Source organism: Lepidochelys kempii, chromosome 23 (assembly GCF_965140265.1).
Source record: "Lepidochelys kempii isolate rLepKem1 chromosome 23, rLepKem1.hap2, whole genome shotgun sequence".
Classification (NCBI taxonomy): domain Eukaryota; kingdom Metazoa; phylum Chordata; order Testudines; family Cheloniidae; genus Lepidochelys; species Lepidochelys kempii.
In genome coordinates this window covers 11,334,102-11,357,987 of record NC_133278.1, presented here as the reverse complement: position 1 = coordinate 11,357,987, position 23,886 = coordinate 11,334,102, and the positions used below count along the sequence as shown (strand labels likewise).

The window sequence follows — 23,886 nt, the reverse complement described above, 5'->3', positions numbered from 1 at the left end:
CTGGCGCTCATTGATCACACACACCCAGCCCAGGTAAAATGTTGCCAGTTTATTGCCCTGCCCCCCATCCTCCCCCCTCCCCCCCGAATCTGGAGCAGCTGCCCCCTCCACGGCCGCTGGTGTGTCTTGGTGGCTCTTCGCCCTCTCAGCCGGGCTCCGCCAGGTGACCCTGCACCCATTGGCCACACCAGCACCTGCAAGAGAGGAATCATAGAATCATAGAATATCAGGGTTGGAAGGGACCTCAGGAGGTCATCTAGTCCAACCCCCTGCTCAAAAGCAGGACCCATCCCCAAAAGTAACTAACTACTGAACCTGGTGAGGGGAGGGGAAAGACCCTGGTCCCTTCATGTTCCCCATCTCTGACTGCCACTTGCCTGGAGCAGCCAGCAGGGCAGGGCAGCGCCCTCCCACCCCACCAGGCCCCCTGCTCCCCACTGCCCCAAGCCTGGTGCTCTATTTCCAAATTCCCTTTAAGCACAGTGGGGCAAAAATGGACCGTGGGCTGGAAACATGGAGATGCTCTGCATCAGAAGGAGCTTGGGATGGAAAATGGGGGAACAAAATAATATAAAGTGTGAGACATGATCTAAAAAATCCACTTCTGCCCCAAACAAGTCTGTGTAAATGCACGGAAATCCGTCGCCAGAAGCTGGAGATGGACAGTGGGGTTGCTCTGAGTACACTGAACACCTTATACAGGTGCATGAGGACTTCAACTGTCTATTCCTTCTCTGCAGTTCCACACCATGTGAATGTGAACCAGGGGGTATAAATGTGATGTAGGGATGTGTGCGTGTGAACCAGGGAAGGTTGTAGGTGTGAACCAGGGGATGTAAATTGAACCAGGAATTGTGTGTGTGAACTAAGGGTGTGAATATGAACAAGGAGAGGTTGTAGGTGTGAACCAGGGGGTGTGGATGTGGATGATGGGGTGTGGATGTGAACCAGGGGTGTAAAGTCAACCTGGGGGTGTTGATGTGAACGAGGGTGTGACTGTAACTGCCTCTTAACTTTTTCAATTGTAAGTCAAAAGCAAATTGTCCCTTTAACTCAAAAATGTTCTCTTGCAAACCTGGTGCTCGCTCTGTGCGGCCAACGGGACCAGCAGCCACATGCCAACCAGCTCCAGCACCTGGGTACCTTCAATGCCATCACTGGGGAGACGGTCGCCTGGCAACTGTTGCTGGGGGCTCAAATGCACTGGGATGCGGGAGCTGTCCTGCATCTCTGGGGGTGGGGGGTTGCTTTGGGGAGGCCAAGCCAAACTCAAGCACAGGCTGCTCTGGGGCTGAGAGGAGACTCAGCTGTGGGCATGTGGCTCTGGGCTGGTGCTGTGGCCCTCTGGGGCTGCCCAGGGAGGCATCCGAGAAAAAGAAGGGGCTTAGGGGATTGGTGCAGGGTGGGGGGCACAGCACTACCCCCCCTGCTATCCCAGCCCTGGGCTCCCCCTGCCCTCCCTATGTGGCTGGGGGAGGGGAACTCACTGTGTGGGGGCTGCTAGACCTTGATGCCCAGGGCACGGAGACACTCGTGGTACGATTCCATCAGTTCCTTGCACGACTCTTCCCCGTTCTCCCTCACGCTGTGAAGAAATGCGGGTGGTGGTGGTGTCATTAAATTGGGGGGGGGACTTGCCTGGCTCATGATCATGGACCAATCTAGCCCAGTATACTGTCCCCTGGATCAGAGCCACAGGCCCATCTACCCTGGTATCTTGCCCCCTCCCTGACCCCCAGATCAGACCCAGGGCCCATGTAGCCCAGTATCCTTTGTACCCACCTCCCTAAAAGCTGAACCAAGAGTCTGGGAAACCGATGACCCCCCGCTCCTATCTTGTCCCCACCCTCCCTCCAGCCAAACCCTTATCTGCAAGGGGTGTCTATGGGGAGGGTTGCAGGGTGTGTGTATGGGGAGCGCTGGCAGGTGGGTTAGATTAGCCAGACACACCCCACCCCCTGCAGCCTGTCCAGGGGTGCGGCATGGTGTCCATATGGGGCTGGGGGAGCCGTGGCACAGGGAGGGCGACAGGCTTAGGGTGCTGCGCTCAGAGCAGGCCAGGGCCATGCAAGAGCAGCAGAGGGCTGGTGCTGGGCAAAGCTGGAGACACCCCATTGCCGGGGCTGGTGGGAATGGGGAGCCTGGTGCTGCAAGGGGTGCCCCACATAGGAACTTATCACCACCGTGCAGAGGGGTCCCTCCCTGCGCCCCTGCTCCCTGACTGTGAGGTCCTGGGTCATGATTAGGGTGGGGGGGGAGGGAGAGGTGAGATTCTACTTCTACCATAATACATCTAATAAATAATATACAGTGCCTAGCACAGTGGGGTCCTGGGCCATGACTGGAGCTCTTAGGCACTACCATAATACACCTAATAAATAATGTACAGCGCCCAGCACCAGGGGGGCCATGACTGGAACCCCTAGGTGCTACCATAATACACCTAATACAGAATAATAACAACAGTTTAGTGGGAAGCAAGTGGCCTAGTGGAGAGAGCACAGGACTGGGCTTAATCTGCTGGGTGACAGTGGGTAAACCAGTCCTGCCTCAGTTTCCCCATCTGTACAATGGGGAATAACCGACCTTTGTAAAGCGCTCTGAGATCTGGTGGACGGTGCTGGGTGAGCTCTAGGGCTGATAAGAGAAGATCCAGACCTGCAGGTTGGGTGCAGGGCGGGGCAGGCTGGGATCCCTCTCATCCCAAAACCAGGCTGCTTGGGAGGTAGTGGACGGGAGGACGCCCTGCCAGTCGGTTAGGGCTGCAGGTTGCAGATAAGGGGCAGCTGCAGAGCTGCGGGGAGGGGGAAGGGAGGTGGCTGGGCGGGGTGCTGATGAGCCACAATTGTTTGGGGCTGGATCCTGGTGCCCTTTGGAGCTGATGCAAACGCCCCCCCCCTCACTGCGCCCTCCTCCTCCCCTCAGCCATGAGCCAGGCTAAGCAGTTAAAGCCCTGAGCTGGGGCTCAGGACGCCATGGATTGAGCCCCACTATACTACAGTGGTCGTTTGAGGCCCAGAAAACCCGGTGGCTGCTGGTTTGGGGCATGTGTGTGGGGCATGGCCCCAGGTGAGAGTCAGGAGGTATCCAGTTGCCACCACATCTGGAGCCAGGTGGGCAGCAGGCCTGAATTGCCAGGGTCTTGGTTAGTGGTCGGGGAGGGACAGTGAGGGAGGGGTTAATGGAGGGTGGTGGGGGGAGGGGGAGTGTGGCCACTGAGGGGTTAATGCCCATGTGCCCGCATCCCCTTTCCGGCCTCCCCGTTACTCCCGCCTGGCTACCCCGGCGGCTCCTTTCTCCGGAGCTAATGAGGCCAGGGCTGAGTCAGCAGCACCACGCCCTCCTGCTGCCCGGCCCACATGCCCCAGCTCTGCTTGGCCCCAGCAGCCCGTACCTGGGGGGCTGGCGAGGGCTCCAGTCACTCTTCAGGGGTAGGAGGTGAAGGAAGTGTCTGTGTGGGGCAAGGGGTGGAGGGGGTGTCCTGAGGGGTCACTGTGGGGCAGGTGGGGGTGCAAGATGGGTCTCTCGGGGGCACCATGGGGCAGGCGGGGTGGAGGGGGTGTCCCTAGGGGTCACTGTGGGGCAGGTGGGGGTGGAAGAGGGGTCTCTGGGGGGCACCGTGGGGCAGGCAGAGGTGGAGGGGGTGTCCCTAGGGGTCACCGTGGGGCAGGCGGGGGTAGAGGGGGTGTCCCTAGGGGTCACTGTGGGGCTGGTGGAGGTGAAGAGGTGTCTCTTGGAAGCACCGTGGGGAAAGCCTCCATTCCCTCCCCCTCCTCTGGCATGCCCGCTCCCTGCTGCCATGGGAACGGGGTGGCAGAGCCGAATGTAGGTCATTGGCGGCCGGGCTGGTAGCAGTTTAGCTGTCCCCACGTGTCCTGGCGGGTGCCAGCCAAGAGGGGCATCTGCCCTGTGGGGCCATGTCTCAGGGCAGCCACTGCACCAGGGTCAGGGGGTGGCTGACACCGGGGGATGGGGAGGAAGCAGTGTGTGTGTGAGCAGGAGTGGCCGTGGGTGGGGGACTGGGAGCAAGGATGCCTGGGTTCAATCTCTGGCTTGGGAGTGCGGTCTAGTGGTTAGAGGCAGGAGGGCTGGCAGCCAGGACACCTGGGTTCTCTCCCCAGCTTGGGGAGAGGAGGGAATCTAGCAGGTGGACAGGCAAGTGGAAGGCCCCCGTCCCCCCTGTGACCTTGGGTGTGTCCCAGGTGAAGCTGCGGGGATCAGGCCAGATGGGGGGAGGGTGCGGTGGCCGTGCTAACTCCATCACTCTAATTAACTAGCCTCCTCAGTGCCACCTGCTCGCTCCCCCTGGCCCGGCAGAGCAGATGGTGCCAGGTGCTGGGTCACGGCACGCCCCTGTCGAGCACATTAGCCGGGCCTCGGAGATGGAAGGTGCTGCCGGGGGAGGCATCGCCCAGCTGGCTCTGTGGCCTGCATGCCAATGCGGGGTGGGGCACAGTGGGGCTCAGTGTGGTGGAGCTGGCTGGGGGCACCCCATGGGGGAGGATGGGGTGTGGCCTGGGCCCGACCAGGGAGCACCTGGGCGTCGCGCTCAGCTCGCCGGCTGGATCAGCCCGGCCGTAGGAGACGCGAGCGGGGGATTTATAAATCATAGTAATAACTCCTGGCAGCCCCGCGAGCAAAGCGCCTTACCCCAATTACAACCCAAGGGGGGGGGGCATACATGTGCCGAAGGTCACATGGGGGCAGAGGGAGGGAGAGAAGCCAGGTGTCTTGGCTCCCAGCCTCCCCCCTCTACTCTATAACCACTGGAACCCTCCCTGAGCTGGAGAGAGAACCCAGGAGTCCTGGCTCCCAGTCCCCGATCTCTAACCACTAGCCCTCACTCCCCTCTCAGAGCCTGAGAGAAAACTCAGGAGTCCTGGCTCCGAGCCCCCCAGTTTTAACCACTAGCCCCTACTCACTTCCCAGAGCTGGGGAGAGAACCCAGGAGTCCTGGCTCCCTGCTCTCCCTGCTCTAACCACTAGACCTCCACTGCCCTCTCAGATAGGGATAGAACCCAGGAGTCCTGGCTTGTCCCCCTGGGGGTCTCCAGTCTTACTCTGGGGCCTGGAGGGGGGCATCCCCATCTGCTGTGATGCTCCCATGCCCCGCGAAGCCCTGGGCTCTGTTACCCACTCACCCGGCATCCATAGGGTCAGTGTGTCCCTGCTGTAACCCCCCACGGCAGCATTAGCTGTTGAGTTATTTGGGGATGAGGATCTGGCAACGGGGTCTGCTCCCCTGCGGGGGGAGGGGGGAGCAGGGACATTCTGGGGCCAGAGATGGGCACGGCAGCCCAAGGCCAGCTGTGGGGATGGTGCCAACTCTTGGGGGTGGGGTGAATGGGGACAGGGCATGGCTGGGCGGGGGGCAGGAGGAGGCTTGGTGATACAGCCACTGCCCTTGACCTGTGACCCCGAGGGACTGACTCCAGGGGATGGGAACGCCCTCGGCAACTGTCTGAGCCCCATGCCAACCTCCACTGAGCCCCCTGCCTCATGCCTACTGAGCCCCCTGCCCCCCGCTCCATCCCCAGTGAGCCCCCTGCCCAACCCCCACTGAGCCCCCTTCCCCACTGAGCCCCCTGCCCTCCTGCCTCACCCCCACTGAGCCCCCTGCCCAGCCTTCTGCCACACTGAGACCCCTGCCTCCCCCCGCAAGTCTCTGGTCCAACCCCTGCTGAGACCCTGGCCCCTCAGCCCCCTGTCCAATCCCTACTGAACTCCCAGCCCCACTGAGCCCTCCTCCAATCATCACTGAGCCGCTCCCCACTGAGCCCCACCCCCGTCTCTAGTTGACAGTGGGGTGGGGAGCCAGTAGGGGATGATGGGACTGACAGCACCCGGGGGGGGAGACACACCCGGAGGGATGACCCACCCATCCCTATACACACCCCGCCATCAATCCCCATAGATACCCCACCTTCCATCCCCATACACACCCCTCCATCTATCCCCATAGACACCCCACCATCCATCCCCATACACACCCCGCCATACCTATACACACCCTGCCGTCCATCCCCATAGATACCCTGCCATCCATCCCCATACACACCCCACCATCCCCATACACACCCTACCATCCATCCCCATACACCCCCCTCCATTCCCATATACACCCATTCCTCCCTATAGACAACATCCTGCCGCCAACCCTCCGTCCACATACACAGCCCTTCCTCTATCCCTTGCTCCATCCCCATTCACCCGCTCCATCCCTCCCCATACACACCCCACCATCCCTCCCTCCCCATACACAGCCCTCCTTTCATCCATCCCCATACACACCCTCCCTCCATCCCCATACACACCCCACCATCCCTCCCTCCCCATACACAGCCCTCCTTTCATCCATCCCCATACACACCCTCCCTCCATCCCCATATACACCCCTCCAGTCATCCAACCCCAAATACCCCACCGGGTCTATCACTGCCACTAGCTGCCTTCAATCCCCTCCCTGCGAGGCCCCCACATTCACACCTTCTAACAAGGCACCACTGCCAATGCACACCCATGGCACTGGCTCCCCATTCACACCCCTCATTCACTCCCCTCTGTCAGCCCCCTTCACTAACCCCCCCAACCAATCTGGCTGTGTCACTACACACCTCTCTCACTCTCCTCGTGCCCCGTATATCTGGGGCTGGATGGGTGGGGCCTGGTGTGGAGAGGTTTGGGCCTGGGACCACTGCGTGGCTGGGGCTCAGTCTCCCGAGTGGAAGGGCCTTTGCCCCACGGAAGCCCCCACGTTCCCTGTGGGGTTGGTCATGCTGAGAGGGGTGATGGGCTGGCTGCTTCCTGGGGCGTGGGGGTGCCCTGGGGCCACAGAGCTGTCTCCAGGCCGGCCGCCTGAGGCCAACTTCTGCCGTTTCCTTCCTGTCTGTGCACCACATGGCCAGAGCCGAGGGCCCGGCTCTGCCTATCCTGGCCTGGGGAACCGCAGAGCCAGGACCCCACCGACTCCCACCTGTCTGCCTCACCTGGGCTGGGCCCCTGCCCCACACACCAGGGCACGGGGCATGGAGTGAATGGCACAGCTCCCTGTGCCCACCCCACTGAGCCCCCCACCTCCCTGAGACCCCCCATAGAGTTTCCCTGCCCAAACCCCACTGAGCCCCCCTGTGCCCAATCCACTGAGATGATCTGCCCCACTGAGGCCCCTTCCCTACTGAGCCCCCACTGAGCTTCCCTGCTTCCCCACTGAGACCCCCTGTGCCCAATCCACTGAGACCCCTACCCCACTAAGCTCCCCTGCCCCCACCAGCTCCTAAGTAAGCTCCAGTGAATCTCCCCACCCCACTGAGCCCCTCAGCCCCACAAATGCCCCCAACCTCTACCCCAGTGAGCCACCTCCCCCACTGAGTCCCCCACCTCACTGAGTCACCTGCCTTATTAAAACCCTGATCCCTCACCCCACTGAGCCCTCCCTGCCCCACTTGCCCCACTAAGGCCCCCATCCCCTAACCCACTGAGCCCCTCTGCCCCACTGAGCTCCTTGCCCACCCTGCTGCCCCACTGATCACAGATCCACTGAGCCCTGCCACTCCTACCCCTATCAATCCCCCCTGCCCCCACTGCATGGAGCCCCTGCCCCCCATTCCCTGCAGTGGCTCCCCATGGATCAGGTTGGACAGGGTGCCAGCCCCCTCCCTCCCTGCCCGGCAGTGCTCCCCCCTGAACACAACCCCTCATCTTGGCAGCTGCACCAGGACTCACCATTTCTCCATGGCCGCTTTGAGCTCGGCGCAGGGGGGCTGCCCCTCGGGTTCATTTGGGGCTCCCCCCTGGGGGGCCCCTCCTGGGCTGGGGCTGTCGGACATGCTGAGCCGTGTGTCTGTCTGTCCGTCTGGGTGTAGGGTGGGAACGGTACCCAGGCAGCGGCAGGGGGTGGAGGATCACGCTCGGGTATTCGAGATATGTCATAACTGCTCCGGGGTTAATGCACAGCGGCTTAGCCTGGGCCAGACGCCTCCCCCCACACCCTGCCCTCCCCTCTCACCGCCGGCTGAACCTAGCTGGGACCCAGGCTGGAGGTTACATCACGCCACATGATCTTTAATTAAAGATTAATCTTTAATTCCTGGAGACTCCAGGACAATCCTGGAGGGTGGCAACCCCAACGGGTCTCTGGGGACCTGACCCCCAGATGCTCCTTCCCCCTCCATGGTGCAGAGGCCACCCGCCCCACCTCCCCTCCCTTGGAAACACAGAGCCCTGCAGGCCACGGATCCCAGCAACAGACTTGCTGGGCTGAAGTGGGGCAGCCTCTGCATTGTGGGAAGAGAGGGTATTGAGGTGTGTATGGAGTGTTGGGCTGTGCGTGAGCAGGGGGTGTTGCGGGGGGGGGGTTGTGTGTGGGCGTATAGGGAGTGCAGGGGTTTGTGAGCATGTGTGTAGGGATGTTGGTGTGTGTGTGCAAGAGGGTGTTGCGGTGTATGCAGAGGGTTGGTGAGTGTGTCCGTGTGCAGGGAGTTTCGAGTGTGTGTGTGTATGTGCGTAGAGGGTGTTGCGGGGTGTGTGTGCAGGGTGTGTGTGTGTGTAGAGGGTGTTGCGGGGTATGTGTGTGTGCAGGGTGTGTTTGTGTGTGTGTGTGCAAGAGGGCATTGTGGTTTGTGCAGAGGCTTGGTGTGTGTGTCCGTGTGCAGGGAGTTTCGAGTGTGTGTGTGTATGTGCGTAGAGGGTGTTGCGGGGTGTGTGTGCAGGGGGTGTTGGTGTGTGTGTGTGCAGCAGATTGTCTGATGTGTGCCGGAGGGTCTAGGCGGCGGGGAAGGCCAGGTTCCAGCGAGGTGTGATAGGGCCCTGATGGCTCTGGGTGATTTCTGGGGGATCCGGCCCAGCTCACTGGGGCTGGGTTGGTCCTGGAAAGGGCCATGTGCGGCTGTGGGGCTGCATGCTCCAGTGGGCTGGGATTTGGTGGCTCACGGACCCCTCGCACTGGGGTTCCCTCCCGCACTCCCCAGGGACCTGCTGCCTCCCCCGTCTCTGACCCTGGGGTCACCTCCCCTGCTCCACCAGGGACAGCAGGGTGCCCACAACCAGCCCCCAAACCCAGACCCCTCCCATACCCTACCAGCCCCAGCTGTGCACAACCAGCGAGATTCAGGGCAGGATGGCCATGCTGCTCAATGCCACCCCCTCTGCCCTGCTCCCCCATGCCCTGCATCCCAGGTGGGGCCATGGCACAGGCACGCCACACCCCAGAGCCGGGCGCAGCAGGGGAGCGATCCTGGCACAGACAGGAAAGGCCTTGGCGCCCCCAGGACATAAAGAACAGCTGAGTCATTTGGGAATTATGCAACACTGCCATCCACACAGCCACAGCTAATGTAGGGTGCAGTGCCCCCCAGTGGCCATGCTGGTACGTGCAGTGTGAATGCTGCACATGCTGATGGGGAGCTGCAGTGCCCCCCAGTGGCCATGCTGGTACGTGTAGTGTGAATGCTGCACATGCTGATGGGGAGCTGCAGTGCCCCCAGTGGCTATGCTGGTACGTGCAGTGTGAATGCTGCGTGTGCTGATGGGGAGCTGCAGTGCCCCCCAGTGGCCATGCTGGTACATGTAGTGTGAATGCTGCACATGCTGATGGGGAGCTGCAGTGCCCCCAGTGGCTATGCTGGTATGTGCAGTGTGAATGCTGTGTGTGCTGATGGGGAGCTGCAGTGCCCCCCAGTGGCCATGCTGGTACGTGCAGTGTGAATGCTGCACGTGCTGATGGGGAGCTGCAGTGCCCCCAGTGGCCATGCTGGGTACATGCAGTGTGAATGCTGCGTGTGCTGATGGGGAGCTGCAGTGCCCCCCAGTGGCCATGCTGGTACGTGCAGTGTGAATGCTGCGTGTGCTGATGGGGAGCTGCAGTGCCCCCAGTGGCCATGCTGGTACGTGTAATGTGAATGCTGTGTGTGCTGATGGGGAGCTGCAGTGCCTCCCAGTGGCCATGCTGGTATGTGCAGTGTGATTGCTGCGTGTGCTGATGGGGAGCTGCAGTGCCCCCCAGTGGCCATGCTGGTACGTGCAGTGTGAATGCTGCGTGTGCTGATGGGGAGCTGCAGTGCCCCCAGTGACCATGCTGGTACGTGCAGTGTGAATGCTGTGTGTGCTGATGGGGAGCTGCAGTGCCCCCAGTGGCCATGCTGGTACGTGCAGTGTGAATGCTGCGTGTGCTGATGGGGAGCTGCAGTGCCCCCCAGTGGCCATGCTGGTACTTGCAGTGTGATTGCTGCGTGTGCTGATGGGGAGCTACAGTGCCTCCCAGTGGCCATGCTGGTACTTGCAGTGTGAATGCTGCGTGTGCTGATGGGGAGCTGCAGTGCCCCCAGTGGCCATGCTGGTACGTGCAGTGTGAATGCTGCGTGTGCTGATGGGGAGCTGCAGTGCCCCCAGTGGCCATGCTGGTACGTGCAGTGTGAATGTTTGTGCTAATGGGGGAGGGGGCAGCAGTGCTCCCAGTGGTCATGCTGGGTATGTGGCGTGCGAGAGGTGCTTGGCTTGTTTCCTAGTTCTGACCCAGGCCAAAGCCCATTCTAGCTGGATTCCCCTGGAAGGGGTCCCAGGGCTGAGGCTGTGGATGCGGGGGGGGAGGGGACGGACGTGTGCCCCCAGACATGGGTGTGAGACTCAGGAGCGAGGCCTTCCGGCCCCACAGTTCTTGATCCACCATCACCACCGCAAGGAGCCGTTTATTTCCCAAGCCGCATTTGTGACAATGGGGGAAGGTCGACCAGCGGGGACGCCCTGTGCCTGGCATGGTGCGGGGGTGGGGTCTGAACCCCTTTGCCAGAGCAAGCACCCCACAAGGACAGGCCCCAGCCCTGCCCCCTGAGTGACACAAGCCACCCCGCCCCCATTGGCCCCAGTGGGGACCCGGCTCCCACTCGCAATCTCCCTGGGGTGGGGGCGCTGGTTGGGTGCAGATAGGACACACAGCCTGATGGCTCCCTGGTTGTTAGGGGCTCACTGCCTCCCTCCCAAGCCCTGACCCTGAATGGCCTCCAGTCACAGGGCTGGGGCCAGAGGAAGGTGCCAGAGGGGCTCAGGAGGGAGGCCTCCGCCTGCTCCCCGCTCCCTGCTGGAGTTGAAGCTGCCAGAGACTGCTCCCGTGGGGGCTGGAGGCTGCCGATTCACGGCTCTTGCTCCACCATCAAGGCCACAAGGAGCCACCTATTTCTCAAGCCATGATGGTGCCAGCCCGATGGAGGGGTAGGGGGAGAAGGGGGAGTGTCATGCTCAGCCAGGCTGGGCTATAAACCCCCTCCCCGGGGAGAGCACCTGCAGGGCCCAGGCACCAGCACAGCCACCAAGGGGCAAGACCTGCCCCGTCCCATAGTCCCCAGGGGCACCACTTGGGCACAGAAGGGGTGTGCAGACCCCTCTGATGGCTGTGTGACCCCCAACCCCCCCTCCCCCCCGGCTGTGCTTTCAGCCCCTCACTATGGGCCATTGCTCTCTGGGCAGCACCGGGAGCCCCTGAAGAACAGGGATCACTGTCGTTTCTGGGATTCTGCAGCTGTCACCGCAAGTTCATAAGGAATTTTCCCCACGTCCTGCGGATACCCCAGCATGGGAACCCCCCCGCCCTGGGATCAGGACTCTCATGCGGGCACAGCTTTCGGGAAGCCGTGGACTGCTGAGAGCGAAGATACTTTCTGGAAGATCAGTCAATGACTCACTCACTGGGCCCCATGAGAGCTGGCCCCTCAAGATCTATGCACGATTCTGGGCATCAAAAAACCACCAACCAGCCCTCACCCGCGTGCTGCTCAGCACACTGGGAACCCCAGAGCCTCTGAGGAGGAAATGCTGGAGCCAGCCTGTGGGCAGCTGGCCTAGTCTGTAACACAGAGGCTGAAGTTTGAGCAAGACCCCGGTTCCCGGTTGATCTCTGTTGCGGGTGTCTTCAGCTCCTAGAACCCGGATGTGGGGCATGGGACTGGCCTGAGGGATTGACTGAAGGAGGCAAATGGGACGAAATGAGCCTCGGGTCACCTGAACCAGCAGGCCAAACCCCAACGTGACCGGCGGGCGAGGCTCGGGCACAGAGTGTGGGTTGGGATTGTGGCTGGCAGGGGAAAGGCGACATTGCTGATGACTGGCGGTTGGAGCCGTATGCCCCAGGGGACCCACCCGTGTAGCAGATATGCCCTGAGGGCAGTCACAGTCCCGCCAGACCTTCCCACTGGACTTATCTGTGACCCACGGGACAAGGATTGTGTCCCGACAAGGATCTTGCCCCAAATCCTGAGCTCCCCTGTCCCGCGTGTCGGACAATCTCCCATCACCCCTGCTCCCCCCCATCCGCCAGAGACACCCAATCCACATCTGCCCTGGAGACACCCTCTCCTGCCCTCCTGTGCTGCTGAGAACCCCAGCTTTGCCCTGCTCCTCATTCTAACCCGGATCCTGGCCAGATTCCCCATGGGTCACAGGGCTGGGCCGGGAGGTGCCTTCACCCCCAGAGGAAGGGTGAGGGGATTGGGAGGGAGGCCTCAGCCTGCCCCCGCACTTCCTGCCAGGGACAAGACCACCATGGCTGCAAGGGCGATTTATTTCTCAAGCTGCAGTTGCAGTAGCAGGGAAAGTTGGGCTGGAGCTGTTGGCAGCTCGGGGTGGGCGGGGGGTGGGGTGGTAGCGTCCCGCTCAGCCGGGCTGGGCTATGAACCCCCTTCCCAGGGCGCGGCCTGGATCCTGGTGACTGATAAACGCCGGCTAGTTTGGCAAAGGCTGTGCTCCGTCTCTGCCAGTCCCTTTTGGGCACCTGGCTGCTGAGGGGGGACATCCGTGCCTGGGCTCATGGGGAGCCCTGGAGAGAACGGGGCGGGTGGATGGTGCCAGAGGTTCCCTTCTGGAGAAGAGGAGCCATGGGGGTCACCCTTGCAAAAAGAAGGGGGCCCAGGCTTGGCCCAATGAAGGGGGCACTGCCAGGGAGAATGGGAGGCCTTGCATGCCCTGGAAAGGAGAGACACACGGGCAGAGATGAGGGCGCCAGATGCACGGACAGAAACCGGAGGACCCAGGATGCTCTGACTCTTTATTGGTTTTAATCGTACGGGGTGGGAGGGACTAAGCAAAATGATAAGTGTTGCAAGAAGAAAGGGCCCACCACCTCCACCCTGGCATCCCACCCACCCACCGCTCCCAAGTGTGTGGCAGCCTCTGATCTAGAACCCCTGCCCCCCGAGTGTGAGACAGCCTTGGACCTAGAACCCCCGAGTGGGTGACAACCTTGGATCTAGAACCTCACCCCCTCCTGAGTGTGTGACAGCCTCTCATCTAGAGCTCCCTCCCCTCTCAAGTGTGTGTTAGCCTTGGTGCTAGAACCCCGCCCATGCCCATGTGTAACAGCCTCAGATCGAGAACACCACCCATCCTGGCATGTGCACCTGGCTTCAGCCTAGAACCTCTGTCCAAACCCTGAGCGATAATAGGACTCCAGTCGAGAACCCCCATCTCCGCATTTGCTCTAAGTTCCCGTCTAGAACCTGTCCCCAGCCCAGGGTGAGCTTGGCGTGAGGATTCCCAGCTGGAGCAGGTCCACTGATGTCAGGGCCAATTGGCACCCGCTAGGACCTGCCCCATTCACTCCAATGGCTCGGGGCCGATTGGCGCCCGCTGGGACCTGCCCGACATCCGATTTTATTGCACAGTGCTGCTGGCACAGACAGTGGCAACCTGATCTTGCTGAGTGACAGATGGGCATATTCGGCTTCCTGCCCTGTCCCCAGCTGTCTGTGGCCGACTGGACAGGCTGCGAGAGAGCCAGACACACGGACAGAGATGTGGGTGCCGGACACAAGGACAGAGATGCGAGGCCCCAGGATGCGCTGAAGCTTTGTGGCCCTTGCTCACATGGTGGAAAATCAGCAACTTCACCCCGTCACCCCCAGCATGAGACAAACCAGAACCACCTGGCAGGGGCAAACGAGTCTGCCTGGCCCTCACCACCTCCTGTCCCCCATCTGCCTGGTCCTCACCATGCCCCATCCCCCATCTGCCCTGGCCCTTGCCACCTCTCATCTCCCAGGCCCCGTTTGCCCTGGCCCTCGCCATGCCCCCACGCCCCATCCCACATCTACCCCGGCCCTTGCCACCTGCCATCCCCGTTCGTTGGCTGAGACAATCTTTCCAAGACTAGTCAATTCCCCTGTGTGTGATGGATGCAGTGAAGCTGCTGGAGTCTGCAGAGAGCCTGAGCCAGTTGCTGGGAAAGAAGTGAGCTGTCCCCATGTTTAAGTGGGGTGCTGTCTGCTGGTCCCACCCCAGCAGTTACAGCCTGGCAACTGGGGATAATGCTAAGGCGCCCCCTGTCATTCTGCGGGGGCGGGAGCGGTCCCTGCTGTGTACTCCATTGCTCCTGGCTCAGCCCAATGGAGTTTCCTTTAAAGGCAATATTGAATAAAGCAGTCGAGTGGCGCCTGGGGCCGCCTCCCCTTGGCTGGGCACAGGGACAGCCGCAGTGGGCACCACCCCTCTCCAGAATTGGGGTTGGGGGAGGGAGAATGGGTCTATAAAGAGAGGGGCTGAGAGCTGAGAGCCCATCACTGGGAATCTGGTGTGATCCTCTGTCAGTGAGTGATGGCACCTCCTGCTCCTGCCCCATGGAAACCCTGGTGAGTCCCCCACCTTCTCCTGCCCCATGGAAAACCTCATGAGTCCCCCCGTCCCCTTGCTCCTGCCCCATGGAAACCCTAGTGAGTCCCTCCCCCCACAGTCTCTTGCCCCATGGAAACCCTGGTATCTCCTTTCTGCTCAGGGACACTTTCCTGCCCCCTCTCCTGTCAGTAGCACAAGGGGATGTGGGTCGGGGGTCTGGCTTTGTGCCCCGGGCTCGGGGCTGTTGACCCTGTGGGGTCCTGTGCAGGTGTCAGGATGGATGCCCAGGGCTGGACTCCTGCTGCTGTCCCTTCTCCTCTGCCTTGGGACAGAAACCGCCAGGAGCATCGACTCAGCCACATTCAAAGCCATCATGGATCACGTCCACCAGTGAGTGACCAGCCTGAGGGGGGCATGTCTCGGTCCTGCCCCGCTCCCCTAGCCGCAAAGGGAGCAGCAGGGACACCTTGTGTCTGCTGGAATCAGAGGGTTACCTAGCGCCACTGCCTCATAACCAGTGATTCTGGGCGTGCAGGGGGGCGATGGAGCCTGAGCTGGGAGGGAGAGTTTATGGGGGTGCAGGGGGAGATGGGACCCTGAGCTGGAAGGGAGAGTTTCTGAGGGTGCAGGGGGAGGATGAATGTCTGGGGTCCATGGAGGTGTCTGTACAGTTCCTGTTAATTAGCTCTGCACTTGGTGTGTGATTACCCCTGGGCTCAGACTCTCCCAACCCCTCTGTCCCCCAGGTATCGCCCCGTCACCATCCCCCACCACCGTTCAGTATGCGGTGGCCATCTCCTTGCTGCAGTCCGTGTGCAAAGGCACCAGCCCAAGTGAGTTGCAGAAGCACCTGCCCATGGCCAGGCTCCAGGCAATGAAGTCCAAACTGGAGATGGACCTTCTGTACGAGGGGAATAAACATTGTCGCCACCAAACCTGACAAACGTGGCCAACATTCTCTGCACTCAGAGTGGCTGATGCTCCGGCTGGACCAGAATGGGGTAAGCCCCGTCTCCCTCCTCCTGGACAAGGCCCGGGACCAGGCCAAGTGCCAGGTGCCCCACGCCTTGGAAGGACCTGAAGGACGACCATCGCATCCAGGAACTCATGGACAGGATCTTCGGTGCCATAGACAGTGACCGCCACGCTTTGGCCTTCCAGGAGGTGTTCGGTCAGGACAGACACAGGGCGAAGCAGTTTGTATGGAGCGTGTGATGCACGCTCTGTAACATGCCCCCGTATGAGTGCAATGACAAGGGCTGCCACAGCTGCAAGGAGAAGAACAGGAACCTCTCTCTAACATCAGTGAAAAACCCAGCCCCAAACACAGCCCATGGTGGAGGTCATCAAGGTGGGAGGAGAATGTAAGCTGCAATGCAATCAATCAACAACCAACCCATTCCTCCGTCAACCCATCTGTCCTTCAACCCATCCATCCACCTATCCGTCCATCCAACCGTCCATCCATGAACCCATCAGTTTGTCAACCCATCCATCCGTCAACCCATCTGTCCGTCCATGAACCCATCCATCCATCCATCCGTCCATCCATGAACCCATCTGTGATAAATAAAGTGGGGGGATAGCTCCCTTTGATGGACACCGAGCTAGCCAGTTAGCTGCAAAATCCCTCTTGCCATGGGAGGAGTGAAAGGTAGGAATTATTTGGGGCTTCGACCCTTCCTTCTTACAGCTTTTTCCCTTCTTTGAGAAGCTCCAGCTGAGGTCTAGGAGACACCACGTCTGTACAGATGGGAACCTCAAGTGTTTCTTTTTAAGATGGAGATTTTTTGCCCATGTCCCTTCTCCTGCCAATGAAGAGCCATTTAGTAGGTGATGACACATTGACCTTGTTTACACCTGGCTGAGGTGTCAGCTTGTCCTTTGTTCCTGAGGAACTGGTCTGGCCGCTCCCCAGTCTTGGAATATGTCTCAGTCACACTATACGGTGCAATCTGATAACTTCACATACAATGTGGCCACACATATTTTATCAGGACACTATTAACCAGCGGGTTATGAATTTCTACACGATACCTCCCAAAGCATCTTTGTACAAAGATTATTGTAATAGTGTGCACGGGTGAATAAAGGGGTACAGAGCACCACACCGGCATCTCTTGACCTTCCCTTGCAGGGCAGAGTGTGCACCGTCCATGCCCCTTGCTCTCCCTGATCCTCCTGCTCTCCCCTCTGCCCCCGCTCTCTCCCACCTGCCACAGATATACTCTCACATCCCCCCCGAAGACACCCTTGCTGGGCTGCTCTACTCCCTCCTGCTCCACTGGGGACCCCTGCTCCGCCCTGCTCCCTCCTTCTAACCTGGATCCCAGCCAGATTCCCAGGGGGTCACATGGCTGGGGCCAGGGGCCCGGGGGGTCCCTTTGCCCCCAGAGGAAGGGTGAAGAGCTCAGGAGGGAGGCCCTTGCTCACTCCTCGCTCCCTGCCACAGACAAGGCCACCAGAGGCTGGTCTCTACTGGGCTGGAGGCTGCCAGTCCCACGGCTCTTCTGCCACCATCACGGCTGCATGGGGCTGTTTATTTCTGAAGCCACAGTTGTGCCAGTGGGGGAAGCTCGGCCGGGGACACTGGCAGCTCGGTATGGGGTGGAGCATTCGGCTCAGCAGGGCTGGGCTATAAACCCCTTCCCTGGGTGAGCATCCACAGGGTCCAGGCACCAGCACAGCTACCAAGGGGCAATGACCCATCCAGCCCCATTGTCCAGGGGGGCACCTCTTGGGTGCAGAAGGGGCACACAGACTGGCAGTCTCCCCAGGTGTGTCAGACATTCAGTGGGTCCCTGATGCTGTGTGACCCCCCAAAACCCACCCCCCAGCCACACATTCAGCCCCGTTGCTATGAGGCCGTCAGTCGCTGGGCAGCACCGGGAGCTCCGGTGACAGACTACACCGCTGTAATCACACCCTACATGCTACTGTAACCATCTTTGTCCTAAATCTGGCTTGTAAGGACTCCCTTGAACATTCATAAGTTGTTGGTCATTATTGTCCTGGGAAAATACATGTGGGAACACGGTATATGAAGTTAGACCTGTATGGAGTTATTAACACATGTGCCAGAGCACAGAGTCCCAGGCAGACATCGGCAAACAAGTCTGTCCTCAGCAAAGGAATGTGTGCGCTGCTCAATTTGCACTTAAGCAGTAAACAAAGTCAACAAGCAGGAAGGGAAGAGAAAGACAGGCCAAACAGGTGAAACCCCCCCAGCAGGGAACATCCTGCCACAGATTTTATGTCTCCTTGTGCCCAGCTGTAAATGTTTTTTCAAGAGGGGGACAGAAAGTGTAAAAAGGAGGGACAAACACCCCAAGGCACCCCACTCTCTCTCCCTGCCCATCACATTCACGGCACCGGAAGCGAAAAAGGAAGCATTTGTTGGACTCTGGGAGAGGGCTCCTGACCGGGGTTTGGGTCAGTAAGACTGCCGAACACATGCGGGGAGAAACTTTGCTTGAACCGGATGTAGTTTGTTATGTTAGGGATTTGTAAACATCTTATCTTTAGTTTTCTTGTATCCATGTCTGATTTGTACTCACTTACCATCTTGCTCTTTGTAGTTAATAAATTTTATTGTTTTAGCTGATCTGGTGTGTTTAAATTGAAGTGTTTGGGAAACTCCACTGGGGGTGACGAGTTGTGTGCATATTATTCTCTGATAGGAACAATGGGCTGAATAGAACTTGTGCTGTCCAGCAGAGGGCTGGCCAGCACAGGACATAGCTTTCTGGGGGAAATATGGCACTGGGGGTGCGTCGGGGTCACCCTGTAGTATAACCAGGGCTGGTGAGAGCCAGGGTGTTGCTGGAAGGCTGTAGTTACACACAGACACTCAAGGTGGGGCTTGCATGCTGGAGGCTGTTCATGAATGGCCTGTGTGGGAGCTATTTCAGCAAGGCATTGTAAGGCACCCAAGGGTGCAGGGCAGGGGTGACACAGCTGCTCATTAGTCTGGATTGTACTTTGGTATGTCACAGCCCCAAAGGACAGGGTGGTGCCTGGGGGCCCGGCCCCAGCTGTGACCCAGGCTGGTCCTTCCTGTGCTCTTACCTCTGGTGGCATTTACAACCTGCCCCGCATTAGCCCTGCATTAGAACAATAGTGTGACTGCTTGGCATGGGGATCTCACTTACGTGTCCCTGTCCCAGACCCACTCCAACCCCCTTCAGTCCTGGATCCTGGCGACTGATAAATGACAGCGGGCTTCGGGGGCCTGGGCTCAGGGAGAGCCCCAGGCAAAAAATGGGGGCCCAGGCCTGGGCTGAGGAAGGGGGCACTGCCTGGGAGTCCTCACGCGCCCTGGAAAGCTGAGACACACGGACCAAGATGCGAGGTCCCAAGATGCTCTGACACTTTATTGGTGTTAATCAGAATGGAGGGGGATCAGCGCGGCTCGACTCAACAAAATCACAGGTTGTAAGAAGAAAAGTGCCGCCACCTCCACCCCGGATCACCCCAAACTCTCCAACGGTGCCCCCCCACCCTGCCATCCCCCATCATGCCAGATGGTTCCCCCTACCTTGCCATCCCCCTGTCCCCTTGACAGTGCCCCCCCCACCCTGCCATCCCCCATCATGCCCGATGGTTCCCCCTACCTTGCCATCCCCCCAGCCCCCTGACGGTGCCCCCCCACCACCATCCCCTCAGTGGTGCCCCCTGCCCTGCCATCCCCAATCTTCCCAACAGTGCCCCCCACCATCTCCCATCCCCTCAACTGTGCCCCCTGCCCTGCCATCCCCCTGATGGTGCCCCCTGCCCTGCCCTCCCCACCCAACTGTACCCCATCTTCCAGCAATCCCCCCCCCACCCGCGCTGCCTGCCCTGGCACCCCCACTGCTCTGTGACATGATGGAGGCTGCTGGCAGGGAAGCCGCCTGTTGGTGCAGTTGCTGCCCCATGGCTCACCTCCTCTCCAGGTCTCAGAGTAGCAGCCGTGTTAGTCTGTATTCGCAGAAAGAACAGGAGGACTTGTGGCACCTTAGAGACTAACCAATTTATTTGAGCACGAGCTTTCGTGATCGCCTGCATCCGATGAAGTGAGCATGCTCAAATAAATTGGTTAGTCTCTAAGGTGCCACACGTCCTCCTGTTCTTTCTGCTGCTCTCCAGGCAGGCGCTGGCGTTGGCGTCGTTCCCGCCACAGTCCCAGCAGCTGTTGTTGTCTCAGTGCAGCAGGGGCACGTAGTGCAGCTGGTGCCAGGCCTCCAGCAGGCTTTGGGGTGTCACGGCCTCCTGGTCGATCTGCCGGAAGACGAAGGCCTTGGAGTTGCTGCCGAGGGGGCGGAAGGTGTCGCTCACCATATCTACGATGCTGTGGGGCCTGTTCTTCCGCAGGCACCTCCCTGCGCAGGGCGAGTCGAGGGTGAAGAAGATCAGGCAGCTGGTATTGTAGGTCCAGGCCAGGAGCTTCCGCACGGGGCTCTTCCAGCTGCCCTGGAGCCAGCGCCACTCGGCGTGCTCCCCCGCCCCTCTGGGCAGACCGTTCACCGCGGCAGCCGGGATGTTCCCCTGGCCTGGCTTGCACAGGCCGCCGGGATTATTAATGGCCTTTTGCATGTTCTGCAGCTGGTCCTTGGGCAGCTGCCGAATCAGCTTTGCCGGCAGAATGCAATAGGCTTTGAGAGGTGAGCCCTCCTCCCAGGCCTAAGGGAAGGCAAAGCAAAGGGCAGTGAGTGCCCATGGGGCTCCGGACCACCCTGCCCCCGAACCCTGAGCAGCAAATGGCTGCAGTGCAGGACACTTGGGCTGGGTCGCACATGGCGCCGTCACTGACCGGTTCTGGGCTCTCAGGGCTCCAGCCAGGGTCAGGGGATGTTTGTGCCCTGGGAGAATGAAATAAACTTGGAGGGCGGTTTTAAGAAGATCAGAGACTGCCACAGGTACCCCCGGGGATCATCAGCCCGGTGTGAGCTTTGGTCCATCAGCTCCACAAGGCTGAGTGTTACCACTTGAGCAATCCGGAGCTTTTATGCGGAGTCAGCCCCAGAGGGGGACGTGACACACAGTTGGCCCCTGGGCTAGACAGCGATTTGCTGGAGAGCTGAAGAATACTGGTGATCGGGGCTCCATGGTTCTTCCTCTGACTGTGGGAGGGGACCGTGATTATGGTTAAAGAGGCTAACAACAGCACATATACATGGCACATTCACTGTGAAAGGCTGGGTCTGAGGCTGGGGTCTGCCATGCTAGAGAGCTGGGTTCTAGTCCCACTTTTGCCTGAAGTGGCCTTGTGCAGCTGATTTGGAGATGGTTGGAGGCTCATAGCTGCCTGCCAGCCAGGACTGAGAAACAGGGCCCTGCTATTTACCAAGGTCTATGATGTGCACTAGACAGCAGACATGGGAGTAGAGCTCCTGGCTCCCTGCCCAGTGCCCCTTAGAATCATAGAATATCAGGGTTGGAAGGGACCTCAGGAGGTCTCTAGTCCAACCCCCTGCTCAAAGCAGGACCAAGCCCCAATTTTTGGCCCATATCCCTAAATGGCCCCCTCAAGGATTGAACTCACAACCCTGGGTTTAGCAGGCCAAAGCTCAAACCACTGAGCTATCCCTCCCCCCTTCACCTTAGCTATGATGTACCAGGAGGGAATCTTGCTCTGGGCAGACACAACATGGGCTTGGGGGAGCACAGGTGTCACCTGTGGGGGCAGAGTTAGCCCTGTAGACCTTCATCCTCTAAGTATCAGGGGGTAGCCATGCTAGTCTGTATCCACAAAAACAACGAGGAGTCCAGTGGCACGTTAAAGACTAACAGATTTAATTGGGCATAAGCTTTCATGGGTAAAAAACCCAGTTCTTCAGATGCATGGAGTGGAAATTGCAGATACAGGCATCGATATGTATTGGCACATGAAGAGAAGGGAGTTACTTCACAAGTGGAGAACCTGTGTTGACAGGGCCAATTCAGTCAGGGTGGATGTGGTCCACTCCCAATAATTGATGAAGTGGTGTCAATACCAAAAGACGGAAAACTGGTTTTGTAGTGAGACAGCCACTCCCAGTCCCAAGAGGGCTGGGGCAGATGAGGGATGGGATGGGGCGGGGAAGATGGGGTGGGGGACGGGAGGTGGCAAGGGCCAGGGCAGACTCCAGGCTGGAGCGTTGGCACAGTCCGGGTGGGGTTGGTTTGTCTCACGCTTGGGGTGACGGGGTCAAGTTGCCAATTCCCTGCCTCATGAGCAAGGGCCATCAAGCTTCAGACCATCCTGGGGCCTCACATCTCTGTCCGTGTGTCCAGTACCCCCATCTCTGTCCATGTGTCCAGCTCTCTCCCACCCTGTCGGGCTGGCCACAGACAGCTGGGGACAGGGCAGGAGGCCGAATGCGCCCATCTGTCGCTCAGCAAGATCGGGTTGCCGCTGTCTGCACCAGCAGCACCAAGCAACAAAATGGGATGTCAGGCAGGTCCCAGAGGGTGGCAATCAGCCCCGAGCTGCTGGAGTCAATGCGGCAGGTCCCAGCGGGTGCCAACCAGCCCTGATGTCAATGGAGCTGCTCCAGCTGGGAATCCTCACTCCAGGCTCACCCCAGGCTGGGGAGAGGTTCTAGCGGGCAGCTTAGAGCATACGCAGGGATGGGATGGGGGTTCTAGAAAGGAGCCCGGCACACACTCACACTCAGGAGGGGCGGGGTTCTACACGGGAAGCTGTTACACACTCAGTAGGTGGATGGGGTTCTAGATCAGAGCCTGGCACACACTCAGGAGGGGCAGGGTTCTAGACTGGAAGCTGTTACACACTTGGTAGGGGAAAGGGTTCTAGAAAGGAGCCAGGCACACACTCACACTCAGGAGGGGCGGGGTTCTAGACTGGAAGCTGTTACACACTCGGTAGGTGGACGGGGTTCTAGATCAGAGCCTGACACACACTCAGGAGGGGTGGGGTTCTAGACTGGAAGCTATTACACACTCAGTAGGGGGAGGGGGTTCTAGATCGGAGCCCGACACTCACTCAGGAGGGGCGGGGTTCTAGATGGGAAGCTGTTACACACTTGGTAGGGGGAGGGGGTTCTAGATCAGAGCCCAGCACACACTCAGGAGGGGAGGGGTTCTAGACTGGAAGCTGTAACACACTCGGTAGGGGGACGGGGTTCTAGATTGGAGCCTGGCATATATGTGTGGATTCCATACTGGTGCTCAGCAGGGGCAGATTTTCCCTCTGGAAAGTACACCGCACTCTGCAGGGATTGGAAGAAACACAGCACAGCTTTTGCCAAACCAGCCGGTGTTTATCTGTCACCAGGATCCAGGAGTGAAGGGGCTTTAGGGTGGACCATCTGGGACAGGGAAATGTAACTGACAGCCCCACGCCTGCAGAGTCTCCCCTTCCCCCTGTCACAGCCTCCTAGGGACATTGGGATGAAAGTTTTGTTTGCATTGGTCCCTTCCAAAGGGGTCACTTTTTGGTATCTGAAAGTCTGCTTCACAAGTGAGGGGAAACGGAGGCAGGCCCCATGTACGGCACCACAATTGGCTTTAAGGGGGCACAACAGGAGCAGGTCGGTTACCGTGCTGCAGGATGGGCCAGATACAGGCACCTCTACCAACCAGGGCTGGCTTCAGGACAGCAAGAGGAACAGGGCCACCCCATGCACCCAGTGCCAGTCATAGATTCTCCATCACTGGCAATTTTAAAACCAAGATTGGACGTTTTTCCTAAAAGATCTGCTCTGGGAATGATTTTGGGGGAGTTCCCTGGTCTGTGCTGTACAGGGCTCAGCCTAGATCACCCTTCTGGCCTTGGGATCTATAACTCTATGTGCAGGGAAAGACGGAAAGCAGAATGACAGGTTTCAGAGTAACAGCCGTGTTAGTCTGTATTTGCAAAAAGAAAAGGAGTACTTGTGGCACCTTAGAGACTAACCAATTTATTTGAGCATAAGCTTTCGTGAGCTACAGCTCACTTCATCGGATGCATACTGTGGAAAGTGTAGAAGATCTTTTTATATACACACAAAGCATGAAACAATGCCTCCTCCCACCCCACTCTCCTGCTGGTAATAGCTTATATAAAGTGATCATTCTCCTTACAATGTGTATGATAATCAAGTGTATATAAAAAGATCTTCTACACTTTCCACAGTATGCATCCGATGAAGTGAGCTGTAGCTCACGAAAGCTTATGCTTAAATAAATTGGTTAGTCTCTAAGGTGCCACAAGTACTCCTTTTCTTTTTGGAAAGCCGAATGGCTGCTCCAAGGGAAACGTGACATTTCCGAAATCTGTTGTCAGCCCGAATGCCAACGAAAAGCTGATGTTTCAGAATTCTCTTGGAATGG

General features: G+C 59.1%; 1 protein-coding gene and 1 long non-coding RNA gene across 2 annotated transcripts in view; both read right to left on the bottom strand.

Annotated features, from left to right (window-relative positions):
* The window catches only part of LOC140901855 (uncharacterized), a 355,192-nt gene that overhangs the window by 197,373 nt on the left and 133,933 nt on the right, over positions 1 to 23,886 (bottom strand). The window lies entirely within an intron of this gene.
* On the bottom strand, positions 77 to 7,977 carry LOC140902283 (uncharacterized). Its single transcript, XR_012156031.1, has 3 exons — positions 7,723 to 7,977; positions 1,488 to 1,585; positions 77 to 194 (listed from the first exon to the last, which is right to left on the bottom strand). It is a non-coding gene; the product is annotated as an uncharacterized lncRNA (long non-coding RNA).